We start from the raw sequence: 23,078 nt of genomic DNA on the forward strand, positions 1-23,078 counted from the left end.
GAGCCAGCTTTCCTCACTGATCTTTCAACCCCTCCCAGAGGAAGAAGCAGACTCTCCTTTCAGCCTGTCTCTCACCTCCTACTGGGAATACATACGGGTAGCTCCTCATCTGCTATAAGAAAAGCTGGGCCCCTGAAGGAAGAGTGCAGTATAGTCAAGTCTGACCAGGAAGCAGCTCAGCCAAATCCCCCTCTCCTGACATTTGGCCTTAAAAATCCTACACTTTTTAGTTAATCGCCAGAGAATGTTTACTCCATGTGCCCACAGCTGGGCCAAATTCCCAAGTTCTGGCTCCAATTAACCCAGGAGCTCACTCTCAGAATAAATTGGGGTGGAGGGGGGGGGGGGGGGCGGGGCAGGCCAACCACTTACTAGCTAACAGTGCAGCAGTCTCTCTGGGGTTAGCTCAGGCTCCGGAGCTGGTTAGGCCAGCCCTGTCAGGCAGCCTCAGGAGGAAGAGGAGGAGGAGGAGGAGGGTGGAGATGCAGAGCTTGGAGGAGGAGCCCAAAGTCTTAGGCAGGGCGGGACTAAGCAGGCCTAGAGAGGAGGAAATGGGGTGGAGGAATCCTGTGCAGTTCTGTGACATTGAAGGCTGGGCTTCTGAAAGAGGTTGAGGCTGCCTTCTCAGGTCAGAGATGAGAAGGAAGCTCTCACTGGCTGTCCCTCCCCTGTGATGGGATAACTGGAGGTGGTGGCAACCCAGCCTCCTTCCCTAGTGGCCCCATCAGACTAAATCTGCCCAAGGACTGTTGACTACTCCTGGAGATCTTCGGAGCCTGCACCCAGGAGGAGGAGGTAAGCACCCTGTTTGATGTTGGGATGGGATGATGCTCTCTTCTCCTGAGCTCTCCTTCCTGCTTGCTGGCCTGGGGCAGGGATGCTACTTCAAAGGGAGTCTCTGAGGTACCCTGGGTCCTGGGGCTACAGCTGGGTCCACCACCAGCCACATGCTTCCGGGAACCTCATTCCTCTGTTTATTTGGGGAGCTCTTTGCTCATGATGGGAGGCCCTGTGCGTGCAGTTGACTGGGTTGCAAGGGTTGTTGTGGGTGGTGATGGTGATCATTCTACGTAGCCGAGGCTGCTTCCATGCGCTGGTGAGCAGGCAGCCTCAGCCTTTGCTGCCTATAGCTTGGAATGAGTTACCTGTATGAAGGGCCCATACTATGTGAGCTTTGGTCATTACCTTTACTATGTCAGGGTCTCTTTCCAAAAACTCACAAAACCATTATGCAGGATTTTGAAAGAAGTTAGCGTGTGTGATGAAGAGAGAAAGACACAGTTGGGTTTTTGATGATGGTGACTCATGAAAATAATATTGAAAGCTTATGATTTTCAAGACATGAGGGTGAAGTACTATACATCTTGTCGCAAGCCCGTGAGGCAAGTGTTGGTGTTATGTACAATTACGAGCAATGATGCTGAGGCTTAGGGAGGTTGGCTAAGCCAGTGTTCCTGCTGAATGTCGGGGCACTAATGTAGACTGGGATCTCAACTTCTCAGGCCTCAGTATCCCCTTATTGTAGATTTAGAGACTGTTAAGAGCTCACTGTCAGCAGTATGTAACCCACATGGTCTGTGCCATTAAGAATCGGAGACTATCAGCTGAGCAATGGAGTTGGTCTTTCAAACACTGGAGCCAGCAGTGAGAGGGGAAAGGGAACGTTTGAGAGCTAGATACTGGATCTGTGCACTGTGGCCGCTTAGAATTAAATCCAACCCCAAAATGGTTTGCTAGGCCTCCCCTGTCTCCAGCCTCACCCAACTTCCAACCCCTCAGTTCATGCTGAGCCAGGGCCATGAGCTGTTTCTGTTCCTCCCCTCTGCTTGGAACACATTCTTGGAGCTTTTCCTGTCTTCAACCAAGTTTCAGCTCAAATGTTGCCTGTTGAAGAGGGTTTCCCAGACCACATAATCTAAAATGGACCCCCCAAAACCACTACCAGCCCCATTACCTTCCCTCCCAGTGTTGGTTAATTTCATAAAGCTGACAATCTGAAGTTCTGTCTTCTGTATTGTAAGTTAGAGTGGGGACCTTCCATGTTTTCTGCTTACCGGACACTACGGGGCTCCAGGGTTTAGCAGATTTCCCAAGAATAATGGGCTCAGTTACTATTATAGTTGGCAAGGGAAAGAATAATAAAAGGGGTCAGGAGAGAGCAGACCACCTGTTTGCCTCCTGCTCCTTCAACTCCTCCACTCAATCTCCCTTGGGAAGGCAAACATCTTGTTCTAGAAATTATAAAGAACTACCTAGGTTTTCAGGTACTCAGAGGTGGGGGAGGGTGAAAAATGATTTAATTTGGGGGGGAAACATAGGAGAAAAGGCTAAATGGCATCAAATGGATTTAGTTTCCTAATAAATAGCAGGGTGTGTATGATAAGGCTGTCTCTGCTGCCTGTGACTCACCCCAGCATATTCTCCTGGACACCAAACCTGGTCTGGATCTTAGCATGTAGGGTACTCACCATGCCTGGGGTACTTGCCATGCCAATTCAGTCTCAGAAAGCTCAGAGTGCACCCTTCCAGCCCCGCTTTATCAAGCCACTCATTCATATTCTCACCAGGCTGTGTTATTTTGGGTGTCATTCATTTATAGGATAAGAAGAGCCCCATATCTGCAATCAGGGGATGCAATGTGTTTCTATGGGCTCTACCACTCTACCACTGTGGGCAAGTCCCTTTGAGCTTCATCTCACATTTGTCCTCAAACAAATGAAATGCTAACAGCTGCCCTCTATAGCCTGTGAGGCCAGGAGGTGCACCTGTGATAGCAGGCCTTCGCAGAGTATAGGCCTACGTCATTTTATTGTGCTTAGCTTTAGTGTGCTTTACAGATGTTGCATTTTTTACAAATGGAAGGCAAAACTCTCCACCAGCAAAAAGATTAGGACTCGCTTTATTAGGATACTTGCTTATTGTGGATGTCTAGAATCAAACCCACAGTATCTCAGAGTCATGCCTGTATTCGTTGTGACAGTGATGTCAACACCAGAGCCATAACTGGCTCACAAGCAGCAGGCCCTAAAAGCAATGGGTCACAAGGGATACAATTCCAGAAAAATATGGAGAAAATCCACGATTCCAGAATAAATCTATCAGAGGAAGAGACTTCTCTGCAGGAATCCTTTTCTCGGGCAGCTACCTTCCTCAAGAATCGACTTAGACACTGTAATTAACACCCAGTATTCTCTTTGCAGTGAGGAGCAGAGCAGTAGAATCCAGCCTAGCGATGCTTTTTCCTTGGCAAGCACGCAGCATTTGGCAGTATTTTACAAGCTGGTGGTTTTATGAGTCCCTTTCTGCACTTATATGTTCTTCATTGTAATGTGTGTGGAGCCTTCCTGGCATCAGCCCTGGCCCTATTTGATTTAAGAGACATCTGATTTCTATTTCTAATCCTCAGGTGGTTCTGTGATTTTTTTTTAAAGACACCCCTTATCTGTTCTGTTCACCCATGCTATTCTAGATTTTTTATTGCCTTTTATCAAAAATATTTTGAATCAGGAGCCAAGCGACAGAGTCCTGATGGTTTTCTGGAGAGGATAAAGCTCATAAGCAAAGTGGTAGTATGGAAATAAAATCACATTAAGTGTCTGAAGACATGGGCTCGAGTTCTGGCCATGCTTGTCACTAACCCTCTTCTGATTCCTTGGGCCATGCTGGGGATAATAACAATATTGACAGTGGGCCTTTATTGAGAACTTACTAAGTGCTAAGAGGATTCCTTGGATAATCTCATTTAAATGTTCATGCTCACTGTCTCTGTTTTTTAAAATAAGCCATGTGAGCCTTAGGAGGTAGGAGGCCCTCCAGTAGTGAGTGATGGAACCCAGTTTTAATGCATGCCGATGGATTTATTTTTTTCTCCAAGTGGCCTTTCAAGAAAATAACAAATATTTTCATAAAGCAAAATTGTGCATCTTGCCAAAAGGGAACATGAAAACCATCATACCTATTCCAGAGCATACACTGGATACTTGCCTGAACCTAAACTGTTTTAAATTCTTAAAATCTCTAGGTAGGAGAGCTTGAAGATACTATATGCAATGCCAGGGACTAATGATATAATGATGATAATCAACATTTATTAACTAACTAGTGGCCCGGTGTATGAAATTTGTGCACATTAAAAGAGAATTAATTAGAGGAAATATTTTAATATTGCTATAATATTTTAATATTTAATAATAGAAACATCAGAGATGAAAGAAAATTATTAAAATGTATACAAAAATCTTCCTACTGTCAGAGTCTGGGGTGTGCTGCAGGACCCAGAGTTAAGTCTTCCCTCACTCACGTGCACCTAGAAATCGCATGAGACCCAGACCTGGCTGGCCCCACCCCCATCAAGCCCTATAGGTCAAGGGGCACAGCCTCAGGTCCCCTGGCCCTGGCACAAGGCTGTGAGGGTGTGACAACCATTTGCATATTAGCTCTTTATTATATAGGATTCTTCTTACTCACCTGTGATAGAAGCATTATCCATATATTATCTCATATGCAAGAGGCAGTTCATCATAGTAGTAAAGGGGGTGGGCTCATGGTGTAAAATGCCTGGCTCTGTCAGCTGCTGGCTGTGTGACCTTGGACAAGTTTCTCATCCACTCTGTTGAATATTCCCCATCTATACATGAGGATATTTCCAATCTTTCTTCTAGTGAGCATTATGTATGAGAATACACATGAAGGACTGAAACAATGCCCCCTTTGTCATGTTCTCTCAAATGTCTGCTGCCCCTGCTTCAGTTCCCTAGGTGCTTCTATGAGTGAGGTCCTCTCACTGCTCTCACTGCCGTCTGTCCATTCAAAACTGAGGGAGGGTCAGATGGCATGGCTAGACTCAGGATCTGAAGCTTCAACTGTGGTCTCTGGAGCCTTCTCTCTGCTATGTCATATTTAATCAATAAACTTTCAAGGAAACACATTCCTCTGGGAATTCACAGTGTGATGAGAGCTGATACTCCAAGACCCAAGCTACTTTCTCTCCATGAATGTTCCTAAGCTGATATATCTTTAGGCTAGTAAGTGAAGGGCCTTGTTGAAAACTACTTATATCTCCGGGATATCACCCAACCAGCCAGAACTTTCTCCTCTCTCCAGGATTCTTTTATAGGCAGGCAAGCACACTGCCCTTGAGGTGTGAAGTTTGCTGATTAAAAGCAATCAATGGTGCTACTGTTCCCCCAGACAGAGCGGAGCTGGCTGTTTCCAGGGCATCTTCCAACTCTGCAGTAACATTGTCCTGTGCTGGCATCAGTCTGCTGATAGTCTCTTAAATTGGCATCAGTGTTGGGATAAAGAACCAGGAAAAAAAATTGTGTAGAGGTCTGTCCTGGGCCGGGCAAAGACAGATGCCAGCATTTGCAGCCTTTAGGCTGTGATACCTAGTTGGGTATTGGGGTTGTTTTCTGGGTTCATTCCCCTTTGGGCGGGGACTCCCTTCTGCCAAGATTCCAGCCCACAGTGTAAGACCAGCATGACCCCTGAGAAGCAGTCATCCTGCTGCTGCCTGCTCTGAGTAGCATGGCTCTGATATGCCTCTCAAATAATGACAATAATTAATAATTAACAGCTTTCTTTTATTGAGTACTTGCTACGTGTGAGTTTATTTAATGAGCTCATGTAATCCTAACACAACAACCCTCTCCAGTAGGTTCCTGTCGTGTCCTTTCTATTTTAAAGAAGAGGAAGGTGGCATTTGGGAGGCTACACACTTGGCCAGGGTCCTCTGCTGAAAGTGGCACCACCATGACCGAGTCCTCACCTCTGTGCCTCAAACGCCTCCTCCTGCCTGAACCACCCTCTTTGAGATGGTTTGATAACATGTTACTGATTAGCTGTGGAAAAACCCGTCTAGCTGGGCCAACCCATGAAGGGATGTGGACAAACCTGCCTTACCCGGTTTCCCTGGTCCTTCCTACTATGGGTGCTGAGCCTGTATGTTTTTCTTTTGCCTCATCTTATCTATATGCAGTTGAGCTCCTTAACTACTTAGCTTGGCATCCCTCCCTTCTCTGCCCTCCCCATCCCCCAAAACCCTTTAATTTAGGGAAATCACAGAAGGTAAGCATAAGGGTGAAGTTATTCTCTCTCCAAGGCATCCTAGTCCAGTCCTTACCCTTGTAACAGTAACCCTTTTGCCAATTTTTCTTCCCTTGTTCTCTTTCAGCCTGGTTTAAGAGCAAGCTGATAAAGCACATTTTCAATGCTGTGAGATAGTTCAGACATTGGCATCTTAGCCTGAGGACTGGCCTTGATTTCTGTCATTGACAAAAGCAGACAAAATCTTGGTCGGCACTGTGGCTGTGTCTCCAGAAAGTGCTGTCCCTCACAAGGGGGTACTTGTGCAGCTGGGCTGTTCCCAGCAAGAAATGCAGAAAGGACTCAGAAAAATCTAGTTAGGTCTTGAATATCATATCCCTTAATGGGTATGTGATATTGCACAAATTATTTATTCTCCACAGTAGTATGACACTGCTTTCATTTTGTTGAGCTCTGCAAACATTCATCAATAATACTTTTACATTGACCCCCGGTATGCATAGCATTTCACTCAATTCTCCCACCAACCTATTGGCATAAATACTGAAATCATAACGTTGTGGATTAGGTGACTAAGGCTGGTAAGGTTAAGTAAATTACGGAAGTGGAATTTGAATCCAGTGTTTTCAGTAGCAACAATTCCTTCCCCAGGCCAGCTTAATGCACAGGCTGATGGTTTGATATGAAATTCTTCCTTTTCTACCACAAGATCACCAGACCTTCTCTTGTGCACAACAAGGGCAGCTGGGCTCAGCACATGGACAGGTGGAATGTCCCCTGCTCCTGTCCTTCATGGTAGCAACTTCATATCTTATGGCTCAGCCAGGGACAGCCTTCACTGCTCCCTACCAGACAGCGCTATTTCAGTAGAAATTAGATTTGTTTGGAAAGGAAACTTCTTTAAGTGGGGAATTAGTATTTTTTATCACAAACAGGGTAACTGAAATTAAGTACAAGGAGTAAACGCTAGCAGACACCTGAGGCCCTGAGACCAGAGCCTTGCTTTGTTGAAAAGAAGACTAGACATTCACTGGCTCCATTTCCCAAGTATGCAGTTTCCATCTGGGACTTCCTGAAGCTGATGGCAGTGATGGGTGTGCAGTGTGAGGGTGCCTGCTGATGCTACTGAACTCTGCACTTGAAAAATGGTTAACATAGTAAATTTTATATATACTTGACCACAATTTAAAAATCGGGCAATTCTACGTGCAGTTATGAAACAATCCCCAAGATATAGTATGTGAAGAAAGCAAGGTGCCGAACAGTGCGATTAAGATGCTGTAATTTTCGGGATTTTAAGGATATATACATGCATACGTCTATGCTTGTATATGAGTGAATCCCTCTGACGGGATGACAGTATTTGAATCTATGGAGGAAAAAGGCTTCTGGTGTTTGGGTTACAGAGTGAGGGAGTTGGCTATTTGATTTGTGTTCCATGTGTATGTATGACTCATTCTAATGGATAATCATTTTTTCCATCCTAAAACCAAAGAGTAGTGAGCATCAAATGGAAACTGTCTCTCTAAAGCAGTGGTTTTCAGCTTTGGCTGCTCCCTTGACTGGAGCTGCTATAAGAATAAGGTCCCCCAGCCAGCAGTGAGCATCACCTGGTTAAAAACATTGGGTCCCAAGCCCTACCCAGACCCACAAAATTGGAATCTGCACTTGACCAAAATCCCCCAATTCATTTATAGGACATGAAAGTGTGAGAAGCACTACCCAGGGCTGATTTCCATGGGGGAAGGGAGTCTCTGAGGTGGGGCTTGAGCCTAGGGATTTGTTAAAGCTCCTGGGATGATTCCCTGGGGCAGTTGAGTCTGAGAACCACTGACAGCAGAATTGGGAAAATTGAAAGGGTTGAAACGGGACCGATATTACTATGTGATTCTGTTATATTCAATGTGGGCTCTGTGTGCCTCATAAAAGTCATTGCATGTTCCATGAATGGGAGCAGTGGACAGGATGGCTAGCTCAGATCTCATGAACATTACAGGAATATACAGTAATGAGACACACCTGAGCTTGATAGGGCAGATGTTCCTATCTACTAGCTTTGAGCATATTTCCCCCTTAAATAAAATAGACATCACAGTTCTACACCAAAACACATACCGATTCAGGCTCTTATGATCCAAGGATGGAGCAAAGCATCAGGGCATCATAAAAATCAGATTTTGGAGTGAGAAATAGATTTGAATTCACCTCTCTAAGCCCCCTGTCAAATGAGGTTAGTGCCGACCCCATAGAATCATCGTATGAAATGAGATGGTGTAGGTGATGTTTGGTACAAGAAGTGCTTCATCACTACTGGATGATAATTTTGATGTTTATGTGCACACACCCCACATCTTGTCCTGGGCCCCACTCACTGTCACTGCTCCTTTCACATTTGCTTATTCTGCCTTGAGTATCTCATGCGCAGATGACATTTGTCACATTGCAGTTGAAGCCGGGGAACTTGAGTCCCACCTCCCCCACCTCCTGACAAACAGAAGCAAATATCTACTGTCTCTTACCAGATTACCTGACACATTTCTCAAATACAACTGAGACCTCATTACATGGCTGAGCAGCTTTCCATCAGCTCGTTTCTAGCTCTGATGTTAATATAATTGTTGTCGAGACATCGCAGTTGGCCTCAGACACACTTGGGAAGGAGTCATTGCTTGTCTACACACACACACACACACACACACACACACACACACACACACACCCAGCCCCCAATCACAATGGTTCCCAGTGCAGAGAGAGACAGGAAGCTGCTAGGATTTCTGCTTGGACAGATGATGCTACATACAGAGTGCATTTCACGGTTCCCTTCCATTGCCGTAACCGTTACTGCTTGCAGAGGGACAGAGTGTCCAACTCAGAGAACAGACGCTCTCCTCTCACAGCACCAGCATCATCTCTTCAAAATGCAAATCCAGGCATGTTTAAAACCTGCTTAAAACTCTTGAGAGCTTATTACTATTTAGAATGAAGACCAACATTCTTAATGGGGTCTACAAAGTTGGCCTTCTAGCCATTCTTCTCAGGCACCTTCACACCTCCCTTTGTCTGACTGATGGGTTGTCTTCCTCACTTGATGGAGTCCTTGCTGTGTGTGAACTCTTAATTCCAAGGCCCTGGGCCAGATCTGATTCTGTGCAATATCCTAGCCCCTGAGTCTGGTTTGTAGCCAATGCCCAATAAATGTTCATGGAAAATATATATGCATGCAAGGATATCACACAAGCGCTTGCTGCCTAATCTGCCACCCCCTGCTTTACAATCTGCCTCCCAGTACCAGCTAAATGCTGGTAGTTACCTACAGAGGTACCATGCTATTTTCCAGCTTCAGCTTTTGCTTAAGTCTACCCTCTGCCTAATCATTTTATTCCTCACTTTCTTGCCTAGGAAATCTTACTCTTAAGCAAGAGTTATCTCCTCCGATAAACTTCCCTGGCTCTCCAACCTTCTAGGCTACTCTGGCTGTGTCCCCATATGCTCAGTATAGGATCTCTCATTTCACTTAACTCTGTTCCATATTTGTGTTGGCTTCTCCAACACTTTGAGAAAGAGAAATGAGTATAAGTGCACTGTGTGTGGGACGGTAGGTGATACGTAGATAGGATTTGTGGTGTGTGCACACATGTGAATGGGCCACTGACATTTCATAGCAAATAAAGAAGGGTGCCCTGTAGCCTCAGTGCTTTGCACTTGCTGTTCCTTCCATCTGAATGCTGTTCCTACCTCTTCTCCTAGTCATTTTACCTGTTTCACAGTTCAGTTTTATCATGGCCACACAGAAGTTTTCCTTGCCACAATGCCTAGATTCAAACTCAAAGCTATATGTTTTCACTCCTTGTCTTTTCTTTATAAAGCTTCTTACCAATTCTAATTCTAAACTGTGTTTTTATTTAAGTTTGCTTCTCTCTTTATCCTGGCTGCTTTATGAGACCTGGCTTTATATCCATTTTCCCCCAGCACCTAGCGTAGTGCCTGGCACCCTGTAAATGCTCCCTGAAATGAATGATGGATCATCTGTGAGAACCCTGAGTGGAGAGGGAGGGAGGGAAGTAGGTAGGGAGAGAGAGAGAGAGAAAGAGAGCGAGCAGATGAGAATGCCCAGCTCCCCCCTCCCTGTGGTCCTGGGAGGGTGATCCTCAATGACTATGCATAGTAACTGTGCCCTGTCACTCAGCAGCCAGCGGACCTGCCAGTAAGCGTTGTGACTGCGGGTCCCCACCCTGCCCCACAGGGATCCCCTCCCTGCTTAAATCAGGCCACAGCTCTCCTGAGCCCTTTCTCCTTGGAACACTCATCCAGGTCCAGCTGCCAACTGCTGAGGCAGCAAAGGGGCATGATGGCAAACCCAGAGGGAAGGCAGTTGGCAGGGAGGACAGCAAAGTTGTATCTTGTAAGTAGGTCTGACAGCCCCAGACACATTCTGTCCAGAGACTGAGCCTCACTAGATTAGGGGGGGTGGCAGGGAGGGGCTGTGACCTTCCTTTTTCCCACCCCTGGTTACCCCACTTAAGCAGACAGATGGTGTGATTGGACTTGAGTTGTATGAGTATGTTCTAAATGACCACCCCCATTACATCACTTCTAGCTGAACATTTTCCTGACATCGCCAAACCACCCCAAAGCTCTTCTTCCATTTGTCCTGCCCTAAAAAGCCTTCTGGCGACTATCCCCAGCCAGCTAGAAGGTAAGATGCATTCAAACATCAGGCAACTCAGGGAGAAGCTTAGAAGGTATGTAAGTGTTGTAACAGCCCCATGGCCACGGGCAGTGGCCTGGTTACAACAGGGAGATGGAGATGAGGCAGAAAGAAGAAAGTGCAGTGGGACCAGGATCCCGGGGCCCACACCCAGCTACCTGCTCTCCGTGCCTCATTTCTCCACCGTAAAGCAATGGGCGGGGTAGTGGGAACGATTTTCTGTGGAGCTGCAGATTGGAAGAGATGATCGAGCCACTGTGGAGGGAAGAGGGGCCAGACTTCGAGGCATACATCCCACACGATAACCTCTATATCTCACACACATGCATATTTATACACTCCATGAAACCATGACATACACTCTGTTCTTTTCTCAGAGAAGCTGCCATCTGTTTTATGTGCCAGCATGCTGTAAAGGACACGTGGCACTGTAGGTGATAAAGAAATAGGGTCCAGTAGAGTATGCAAAGGTTTGGAAGCCAGAGAACCAGATGTCCTCTGAACTCTGCCAGCCCCTGGAACTTTGAGCTGTCATTGGGATGCACAGTCCTGTTTCAGATGTCAATTAGAACGTAGTAAGAGTGTTAAAGACAATAAGCATTAGAACCAGACTACCAAATCTGGCTTTTACCAATTACTGTGTATCCTTGGGAAAGTTACTTAACCTTTCTGTGCTTTTATTCCACATCTCTAAAATGGATATAAAGCAGTAGAGTTGTTGTGAGGATTAAATAGGCAAGTAGGTAAAATGCTTATAATCATGCTGACATAAAGTAAATATAAGTATTGGCAATTATGATTTTATTGCTAAGCATCTTTAAACCAGTGGTTCTTAACGTTTGGGGGGGATCATGAATCCCTCCGTAAATTTGTTAAAGCTAAGGACCCTTACCTTGGAAAACCAGATACCAAAATATCTTGTGCATTCAGTTCAGGGAGCAGTGGGTATGGGTCTGCATTGGAAAACTGAGGCCCCAGCAGGAAGGCTTTGCCAGGATCATGCAATGCAGAGCAGTGAAGCAGGGTCAGAGACCAGCTCTCCCAGTTTGCAGTCTTGTGTTCTCTTCTGGCAAATGCAGATGTCTGCGACCGCCACAAAGATTTAAATTCCAGTGCTGATTTCCCACCTGTGAGCTGTGTGGCTTTGGCATGTTTCTGAATATCTCTGAATCTCAGTTTGCTTGTTGGTAGAGACACACTGTACCTCAGGGGTGTTGTCTCATCCCCACCTCAGTGGGAGTACAGAATAGGTGAGCTACTACATCCTAACCCCTGTTTCTATGGAAACAGAAGGATACTCTGGGAAATGAAGACTTGCCTCCACATAGATGGCAGGCTAGGGGAATGGGGAGGATCTCCTCAGCAAAATGCGGTGGCAATGGAAAGGAAGTTGGTGCACTATAGACATGGCCCCAGCCAAAACACCTCATTCTGTCTTTTTATGATGATTCCTTGGCTAGAGATCCAGGGAGATGGTTCTCTCAAGAACTCGACCCCCAAACCAGGGTCCCTCCCCACTTCAAAGGCCATGTCATCCTACTTCAAACACTTGTAAAGTGAGACTTCATTCAAGGAGGGAGCTACTTTGAGGATAGCACGGGAACTCAAGTGTTTATATCCTGAACTCGGGATCCTTCCTTTGTTGTTGCATGTACCTTGGTCTTTACAGAATGTCACCATGGGTCCCTGAAGCTGGCTGCTGGCTTGTGTTGGGGCACCAGCCTCCACAGAACCCCATCCTAGTCTTTATAGACATCTCTGCCTGTAGTGGCCAGGATCCTGGCCAGCATGCTGCTTCTCTGGAGAGAGCAACAGTGCCCGAGGTCTCAACCCTGAAAAGAAGTGTCCCCATGGTCCTTTCCAGGTGGCTTTTAATAAAAATCACAGCAAGTCCACCTTCTTCCTCCCATGTTGGTAACTTCTTTCTCTGAACAGCAGTATGACTAGTGCCTGGACTGCATATCATTGTGGCTCGATAGAGCCTTGCATTTTCCTGTAGTTTATGTCTTCATCCCCAGATTGGCCTGTAAAAGGTCTAGAGAGGAGGGTGGTGTTTTACCACCTCTTTGCCAGTGGGTCTAGCCCAGTTCTGAACATACAAGAAAGCATAGTTGAACAATTTGGTGTGTGTATATGTGTGTGTGTGTGTGTGTGTTTTAATGTTTATTATTGAAAGTATTACATATGTCCCCTTTTTTCCATTAAACCCTTCTAGCCTACCTCCACCGCCTGCCCCAGGAACTTTGCCACACAATTATCTGTGTCCATGGGTAATGCATATATGCCTACAAGCTCTTTGGTTGATTTCTTCCCACTCACCCACCCCAGCCTTTTTTTTAAGATTCCACAATTTGTTCCATGCTTCTATGTCTATGGATGTATTTTGTTCATTGGTTTCTTTTGTTCATTAGATTCTACATATGAGTGAGATCACGTGATACTTGTCTTTCTCTGACTGACTTATTTAGCCTAGCATAATTCTCTCCAGGTCCCTCCATGCTGTCTCAAAGGATAAGAGATCCTTCTTTTAACCCAGTGGTCTGCAAACCACAGCCCAAGAGCCATATGCGGCTCTTTGGCCCCTTGGGTGTGACTCTTCCACAAAATACCACATGTGGGCACACAAGTACAGTGCGATTGAAACTTCATGGCCCACGTGCAGAAATCGGTTTTCAGCCTGGGTGAGTCTAATTTGAAGAAGTGGCATTAGAACACTCAAGGGGCCAAAGAACTGCATGTGGTTCAGGAGCTGTGGTTTGCCGACCACTGTTTTAACCTAACCAAGCAAAACACAAAGGACTGCTTACTTTTCTTTCAGGAATAAATTCATGCATATGTAAATAAAGACACACATATACATGCATGTATATACAAGTGGCACATAGCTGGCTTATTTATTTATTTATTTATTTATTTATTTATTTATTTATTTTGGAGAAATATTTTAGTGACTCAACCCAACCTGTCAAATAATAAATAACCAGGCAATTAAAGGTTCTGAAAAATGATGGCTAATTAAATTTTATGGCAAATAGAGCAAAGCCCATCTACATTTATATTAGAAAGCACATCTCTTGAATTGCTGCAAATCTCTCAAACAAGGTATACATTTATTTAAGCACCTTCCAAAGGGACCTGGTTTCAAAGATTGCAATTTACTAAGAGATTGGACTAGGGATTTCCACAGCAAATAATTCCATTTACCTTACACCCAGGCCCCGTAACACGGCCTGCCATGAATAACTCATTACGATCAGTGCAAGGTGTTGGCCACATAATAGGCACAAGAGCATAAGGAATATATAAAAGGAGGAGAAATATACAGGTTCTTCACATCCCCTCGGGTTTTTGCCAGCACTCTCTTCTTCAGGGCCTTTACCGAAGGAGAAGTAAAAGAAGTGAGTTGCACAAAAGAGAAATTAGGATAAGAGATGTGTGCACTGAGGTGAGGGGGTAATAGATGGGCAGGGATGATGAGCTCAGGGAGAACAGCTTGAGAATACTGAAACTCTCATGCTTCTAAAGCTGAGCTTGGAAGGCTGCACTCCCATGGCAGGCACCTCTGGTGCCTACTTGTCCTCTGTGGTTCAACAAAGTTCTGAGGGTGAGGGAGAAATAAAGGGATCTGGGGGAATCCCCCTAGCATCCACTGTCTCCATCAGTCATAGAAGGGCACCAGGAGCAGCTGGTTCCACTGAGTTGTGGAGGGTGGTTAGGAGTCTTTCTGCAGGGTGCAAAAAGCACGGAACTGGGGCTGGAACTTGGATCTCCTCATTCTCATTCTGCTGCCAGTTCCATGGAAAGAGAAGGAAGAGAACTCTTACCTGTGAATCCTCCAGAGACCCCATAGAAGGGGTTCTTATTGCCTCGTTTGATGGAGTGAAGCGTTTCAATCACATAAAGAATGTTGTCACAATGTGCCAATCAGCTAGTGCAGTGGTCAGCAAACTCATTAGTCAACAGAGCCAAGTATCAACAGTACAATGATTGAAATTCTTTTGAGAGCCACATTTTTTAAACATCTACTAATGTCACTTCTTCAAAATAGACTCTCCCAGGCCATGGTATTTTATGGAAGAGCCACACTCAAGGGGCCAAAGAGCCGCATGTGGCTCACGAGCAGCAGTTTGCCAACCACTGGGCTAGTGTATGCAGGACATCAGATGTAGTCTTGGAGCTGAGGCCTGAGTTCTCTTGTCCTCTTGCCCCCAGTGAGCCAGTAGCCTCCACAGTCATTCTGCACTCCTCAAGGACTGCCCTTTTTAAAGACCCATTTCTCAAAGATACAGGGGAATAAATCTCCTGAACTGGGCAAATCCAACTCTTTATAGTCCCAGAGAGCACAGAGACATGTCCCACGTTACATTGCCCACTGAACCATCCTGGTGTTGGAGATAATGAAAGCACAATTATTTAGTATCATCTAGAAACTTTAAAAAATTGCCAAGGCTTGTCCTCACCTTGCAAACTCCCATGTTTCCTTGGATAACTTATTCTTCATCGTTTTACCTCAATCCTTACATTTATTTTTTATCCAGATTACTTACTCATTGTCATGCCAAGGACGCAGGCTCTGTCTTGCCTGTTGCCATCTCTCTGCTCACACAGTTCCTTTCAGCACCAGTGGGAGTCATCTCTCTCCCTGCTGGCGTGTAAGCTCATTGGCTGCGGTTACTTTTCCTTGTCTTCCTTGCGGGTCTTTATACATAATGTAATGTTTGTTTACACATTTGTTAACTAGAGTAGATTCATAATCATGCCAACCAAAATGCTTTCACATTTATTGTTTGCCAGACACTGGGCTGAGATCTTTATGCACTCTCCCCCAAATTGTTGAATTGATGTCTTACCACACACTCACAAATTATCTGGTACCAAAAATACCATAATTCTTGCTGAATTTCCAAGATAGTGAATCCTTGAGGAGAATAAACTTGGCAGAGTATTTTGAAAACTTATCTATAAAATGGGACTAATAGTAGTTCCTAATTTATATAATAGGTTTGTTGTCAGCACTTGGTATAATATCCAGTCCAGAGTTACTGTTTGATAACTGTTAGTTGTTATTTTTCTTCTAGCCTGTTGGAATTTCATCTATTTGCTAACTTTTTATATAGGCTTGGGAAATCTCCTCCTCTCTTTAGGCCTCAGTTGTCCCATTTGTGAATAGAAGGAAGTTGTCTCAGTACCCACCATGTTCCCCTTTAAGTGGCATTCCACGCCTCTCACGCTGTACAGTCAGACGCCACGTGAAGCAACACTGTCTTGAGTGGGCACCTAAAGGAAGCATAAGGTCTCTGTGAAAATAAACACGTGGTTAATGTTTGCAACAGAAGTGCCAGCAGCCCCCACATTCTTAAGATGATAATAGCCATCATTTGCAGAGTGCTTGCTACGTGCTAACCACTCCTAAGAACATTATAGGCACATTAGCCTGTGCAATTCAAGAATCGGCTCATCCCTTTCCTTCTCTCTTGCTGATGTTGGCAAAATATATATGGCAATTTGGGCTGGCAGTCTTGACGAGGTATCCCATTTAGCTAAAATATCTATCACAACTAATATGATTGATACACAAACACACCAATATATATATATATATATATATATATATATATATATATATATATATACACACACACACACACACATATACACACACATACAAATACATATGTATACATGTATATACAGCATGGGGAAAATGTAGGTTTACTCTTGTTCACATGGAAAATAATACAATAATTTTACATAATGAGAGAGGAAAATGCTAATTATCCGTTACGCCATGAGGAGTAACGAACGACCGCCTAACAACTCATCACAGATCTGCAGGAGGGTGAGGCAGCCAACTACAAGTGGGCAGCAGAGAGCTACCGGATGGAGCAGGGTAGCAAGCTATGAGAAGGAGCGGGGAGTGGGGGAGCTACATGAATACAAGAGGGTGGGGCGGCAGGCAGAGAACTACAGGAGGGTGGCAGTGACCTACTGGTGCATGGATTCGTGTGCAGGGCAACTGGTTAATAAATAATAATAATATAAAAACAATATCAGTGTTTCATATACAACTGTAAGCTTATATTTGCCCTACCCTGTATATACGTGTGTGTGTGTGTGTGTGTGTGTGTGTGTGTAAAGAGAGAGAGAGATTGAGAAAGAGAGATGATAACGTAATTACCTTTCAGAGCTGTATGCCTAGGAGAGGAAAATTTAATGTCTATTGGATAACAACTAAGTTCCAGACATCTCACACAGGCTGTCTACTCCTCACAGTAACCCTGTTGTTTAGGTACTACTAGTATATTTATTTGCACTTAAATACATAAGACTCAAAGAGATTAATTAGCATGCTCAGCTAGAAGCTAGACCCCTACCTGGCAACTTAGCTCCAGAGCCTTTATACTATTAAGTTCTGAACTTAAGCTCCTTGAAAAAATAAATAAATAAATAAAGGAAACCATGTCTAGCATCCTGAATAGTAATAAAAGCACCGGGATCTTTTCTGGTCCTGAGAAGAAGAGCAAGAGTGGTGTCTGGGGCCTCAGTCTTCACGCCTTTGGTGGCAAAAGGAGCCAGGTGAGGCCACCGCACGGATATTCTGACTTCCACATGTCACCCCGCAGACATTAGCTGTATCACTAGTCGGGGATGATCTCCTGGTCTAAAGACACAGCCCCCAACACCTGCTGCAGACCTCGTTGGCCTAAGTTGCCCGTAGAGCTGAAGCTTACAGCCACTCTGCACACCTTCACTCCTTTCTGCACGAGGAACACAAACTGGGTGGGCAGGCAGATGTGCTCTGCTCCTGTTTTGCTGTGGTTGGAAGTGTGATCCCTGCAGGGAGCAACCAGGCTGTACCTTTGTCAGGCATGTGACAGTGACTCCTTAAATGATAACTGGCGGCGTTCTGCAGTAAGCCGACTGGGAGAACAATAGGGATATTAAAATTTCATCAAGATGTCTGTAATGTTTCATGTGCAGTGGGCTGTCAGATGGCTAATGCAAGTCTTCCATTTGTGCAACAGAAAAGAGCAGATTCATGTTAGTGCAAGTCTTCCATTTACCGAGAGGGTACTCTGTGGTTCTGGTCCCTCGAGGGCTCTGTGGTGCCAAAATGTGTTTGAACCTGTGAGAGCTTGTGCACCAGGGCTTTCTGGAAGAGGTCTCTCTGTGTTTCCTGAATGGTGATCTGGGGACCACAAATGAGATCCCTTCAAACCCCGGTACCTGCCACCACCTCAGTCTCACTACAGTTAGAACAGGGATTGGCTTTGCTGGACCCAGTCTAGTGACTTAGAAACTTCAGTCAGCAAACTAGGCTGAGGTCTTGGGTCTGGCACAATGAAACTACATAACCCTGAGCCAGTTGGTGAGTCTCTGCTTTCCTATCTGTAAGATATGGATATAATGTTTAGACTACAAGGTCCCTGAGACTCCTTCCTCTTTAGAATGTCACATGGCAAATAAAGAACTCTCAGCCATTTTCTTCTACTATTAATAATTACTCATATTATTAGTTTGGGGGGCAGGGTTGTTGATCTAATCGGTTCTCGGTTCCAAGGAGGCAGATTATTTTGTTTCGAGATTCTGTCTCCTGTGTCCAACGGGACATGCAGTGTGTGCTTAATGAATGTCAAGTAGAAAGTAGTTGGGTGGATGTGATTTCTCCCATGGACACGCATACCCTGTACTCACATGCACCCATCCGATGTCGACTTTCCCTTTTGTGTATATTCCCACACATGAAGTGTGTCTGTGCTAATTGCTGGTGACAAACTCCTGGAGCTTACACAGTGGATCCCTAGTTATCTGGCTCTGTGTCCTAGTTTAGTCTGTCACTTATCAGTCACCATGTCTTTGCAGTTACAGTGTCCTTTCCCATCTCTCAGAATGTTCCAAATTATAATATTCACCAATCAGCCGTCTAATTATCTACTCTATGCTAGGACCCCCTGACAGGTCTTACAGGGAAAAAATAAATTATAAATTAGGAAAAACTGGCCACCAAGGAGTCTATGGCCATCTGGAAAAAGCAAAGATGCCCCCATTTTTCTCCCTGTCACCTTCAGTTTTTACCTTGTTATTTTTCTCCACCATGAGCTCCATTCCTTTCCACCACAGCAGACTTCAAAACCATGTTCCAGATTGCCATTCTTTATCTCTTCAAATGCCCAAAGCGTCTCATTTTCAAGGAACTTTGACCCCACAAGTTCTCACCCACACACTTGCCACAATTCCTCACATTGCTGAGAGTTCAAGAGCAAGGGCACCATTAGATACCCTGAGGTCAAGAGTGTGAGTTCATTTCTCTGAGGTCATGTAGCACATCAATCACAAGGGCAGCCTAGGAAATAGAATGCCAAGCCCACCCAGTTTATGCTCTTGAACTCTCCTGACCATAAGGACATTTCTGGACACCTTAGGCTGTTTCTGAGCTATTACTGAAGCAATGAGACTTCTCTCTCTTTTTTTTTTTTTTATATAAAAATGCTCTTTTTTATATAGAATTTCACCATATACTTAAAAGAAGGGAAAATTTTTCTGTAAAACTAACACTTGATTATGAATTTTCATTATAGAAACAGCAATATGCTTAATATTTAGTTCTGTCATTAAATACTGTTGTACATAGCTCCTACCTTTGCTTCTTCAAGAATGAGTGGAAGCAGGTGCATTTTGAAGCTTGCCCAACACAGATGGGCTTTGAGCTCAATTCTATTACTCACCAGCCATGTTATCTGAAGCAAGTTCACTGAACATTTTCATCAGCAGAATGTGGGTTCTTTATTTATTTTTTTTTAAATATATTTTATTGATTTTGTACAGAGAGGAAGGGAGAGAGATAGTTAGAAACATCGATGGGAGAGAGTCATCGATCAGTTGCCTCTTGCACACCCCCTACTGGGGATATGCCCGCAACCAAGGTACATGCCCTTGACCGGAATCGAACCCAGGTCCCTTCAGTCCCCAAGCCGACGCTCTATCCATTGAGCTAAACCGGTCCCGGCTGGGTTCTTTATTTAAAGGACTATGGCCTGTAGTTGTTGGGGAGATTGAGTGAGGTGGAGTCTATAAAACATAATGCTTTGCAGATAACTGCTCCATAACCTACTGTCTGAATCAAGTTCAACAATTTATTGGTCTCCTGCAATGTGCAAGGCCTGTAAATGGATGCAGACAGGGACTGAGCCAGCTGACTCATTTCCAAAACCAATATTTAATATGTGGCTTCCTACCCAGTCCTCAGACTTCCAAATCTCAGCTCAGATATCATCTCTAGAGAGAGGCCTTCCCTTCTGCCATATCTAAAACCAGCCCCTGATGACTCATTGTACAATAGTATTTCCTTGTGTATTTCCTTCCTGCTAAACAGGGTTTTGTTGAGTGCCTTTCTTCTGGCAGTGTGTGTTCATGGTTTATTTTTCCATTTCCCACTAAAAACTGTGATGCAGCCCCAGCCCTAACCCACTTCTGACAAAGCAGCTGCCTCTATATAATCCTCCATATAAATACAAACACTTCCATATCAACGCTATCGCTTTGACTTCCTTGTGGAACTGGAAATGAGGCTCTTTGAGGATGATTTTGGCACCACAGTTGAAGAGAAATACTGACTTCACTCAGCCCTCAAAGGGAGGTTCTGTGTGGGCGGCTGTGTGTGCAGGGGAGAGCTGGGCAGCCCAGGCTCCATGCTTCCCAAAGCTCCCCGTTAAGAAAGGGACTGACTATATCCAGATAAATAAGTAATTATTTATGAAGGAAGACAGAAAGCATGCAGTGACAAAACTTGTGTTTTGGTTTTGTAAAGCATAAAGCATGGCCCTGGATGGAAGCAATTAACTAAGTTGATAGTCGGTTCTTTCTTAGCTGATAGCTTGGGGAAGCCTGGGGAACAAGATTCTAGGCTGGAAAGCAATTGGGGCCTCGGGGGAACAGCAGGCCAAGGTGGCTGGAGCAGGAGAGACATGGAGAGAGAGGACAAAGCTGGAGAGGTGGGCAGGGGCCAGATCACAAAGTCCATAAATGACTTGGACAGATTTTGAGTTGTATTCAGAATACAATGAGAAGCCATAGGGAAGTCCCAACCAGAGAAGTGACACAATTTGATTCGTTAAAGATTACAGTGTCTCGTTAATGGACACATACATTTTAAAAAGGTTAACTTTCTGATTAAGACAACTAATTATGAATAGCTATAAAATAATTTTATAAAATTTTCTCTGTATTTGTTATTAGGGAAAAATAACAAATGACGATTTTATACTGAAGCATGTTATCAGGCACAAGTCTAGGCATTTGCCCCTACAAATCGAGTGTTATCCCTATTTTACAGATAAGAAATTGACTCAGAGGTTCAATAATTTCCCCAGGTTTACAAAACTGAAACTAGCTTACATAAGGAAATCAATAGGACCAACAGACATGTCTCTTTCTATCAAAACTCACCTGCAACTTTTGGCCCTCGTGACACAATTAGACCTGTGTCCCAGCTCTAAGCTAATGGCCTTTGCAAAGGAAATAGGTCACCCAAGGAAAGGAGGAGGAGATGGAGGAAAGTCACTGATTGAGAACACGTGCTGGTGGGACTCCCGGGCTAGGACAGAGAGCCCACAAGGGTCACCCAGAGTGTGGTGGGTTCCTCTCCACTTGGCAAAGGAACTCGAGGGACAAATCATGGACCCAGACAGTCTTGGCAAAATGGAACATTTGGAAAAGAACAAACTCAGCACCGCACAAACACTGGCATCTGTTCTTCACACAAAAGTCCTCAAAAAACGTACAGAACCATAAAAGTACGGTCATAGCTTTCATCACCATGCAGACCCAGGGCTGGTTTTTTAAATGGCTCATAAAATGAGCATAGTTCAAACACACTGCCTGGCATTGAGGGAATCCTGTTGGCTACTTAATGAAGTTTCTCATAAGCAGAACTCCTTGGTCTTCCAAGCAGAGAGACCAAGTCGGGCAGCAGTGTCACCCTCTCTCTTGGCTTCTGCTGCATTTGTGTTATTCTAACAGGTTCCTTTGTCAGAAGCACTGATTTTCTTGCCTCCGAGCTCATTAATTTCTCAGCATTAATACATTCCACGTGTTCTCTAATTAGGTGCCACCTCTCACTCACTTGTGGTAGTGAATGCCCACAGGCCAAGGGTGCCCCTTCATGTACAAGCCAGTCCACACCTGTGATCTGCGCTGAGTGATAAATGGATGGTTGGGGAGCCACTTGTCAAGTGTGAGTCACCCAGAGCCTTTTATTTAATACATTAAACAAATATTTGAGCAACTTCTGCATTCCAGGTGCTCTTCTAGATGCCAGAGATTTTTGCAGAGAACAGAAGACAAAAGTCTCTGCCTCCCAGCAGAAGTAAACCATATCATAGGTTAGCAATGTATAAGTGCTGAGGGGGAAGAAGCAAAGAGTGGAGGAATAGAGGCTAGGAATGCTAGTGGCAACAGGGTAATGAGTGTTTGTAAGTAGGGTGTTGAGAAGTTGACCCTTAACAGGGACTGTTTGAGGAAAGAGTTGGCCATACAGATGTCTGGGGGAAGAGCAATACAAACCTTGGGAACTGAGTCGAAGACCCAAGGAAGGGTGCATGACTAGTAAGTCCAAAAACTAGTAACAAGAGTGAGGAGATCATGGTGAAGTTGAGATCTGAGAAGTAATGGGGCAGATAGTGTGAGATCTTGGGGATCTGGGTGAGGGCTTGGGCTCTGACTCCATACAGTGGGCTCCAATGTCGAGTTTTGAGCAGAGGAGCAATGAGATCTCACTTGTGTTTTATTCATTACTTGTTTATTCACCTGGTAGTTTTAACACTCGTTGAAACTTCATGCCTGGATCAATGACATTGGAACTTGCACAGAGCATTCTCTAATTTTGTCACTCATCTATCCTCACTGGCTGACATTCCTTTGTGAAGTGGAGCTTGCTATCATCAACTCTGGGTATTTGATTGTCCAGGATTACAATTTCTGCTGGAAGGTAAAATAAATGTTTAGGTCAGTGGTCGGCAAACCATGGCTCACGAGTCACATGCAGCTCTTTGGCCCCTTGAGTGTTCTAACACCACTTCTTCAAAATAGACACACCCAGGTCGAAAACCAACTTCTGCGCATGGGCCACGAAGTTTCAATCGCACTGTACGTGCATACCCGCCCATGATATTTTGTGGAAGAGCCACACTCAAGGGGCCAAAGAGCCGCATGTAGCTTGCTTGCTGCAGTTTGTTGACCACTGGTTTAGGTCATTCACTTAACTGGCAAACTTTCAAGGGTAGCTTTTTAATAAAATAAATAGCCACCTGAAATGGAGACATAT

The 23,078-nt window shown here is 44.7% G+C and overlaps 1 protein-coding gene across 1 annotated transcript in view; it reads left to right on the forward strand.

Moving 5' to 3' along the window:
* Nucleotides 1–564: 564 nt before the first annotated feature.
* Nucleotides 565–23,078, forward strand: part of ATP10B (ATPase phospholipid transporting 10B (putative)) — a 194,233-nt gene continuing 171,719 nt past the window's right edge. Inside the window, exon 1 of the mRNA XM_036423621.2 lies at nucleotides 565–795. The gene's annotated coding sequence lies outside the window, so the exon portion shown is untranslated. The remainder of the gene's footprint in view (nucleotides 796–23,078) is intronic.

This window comes from Pipistrellus kuhlii, unplaced genomic scaffold (assembly GCF_014108245.1).
Source record: "Pipistrellus kuhlii isolate mPipKuh1 unplaced genomic scaffold, mPipKuh1.p scaffold_m20_p_8, whole genome shotgun sequence".
Classification (NCBI taxonomy): Eukaryota; Metazoa; Chordata; class Mammalia; order Chiroptera; family Vespertilionidae; genus Pipistrellus; species Pipistrellus kuhlii.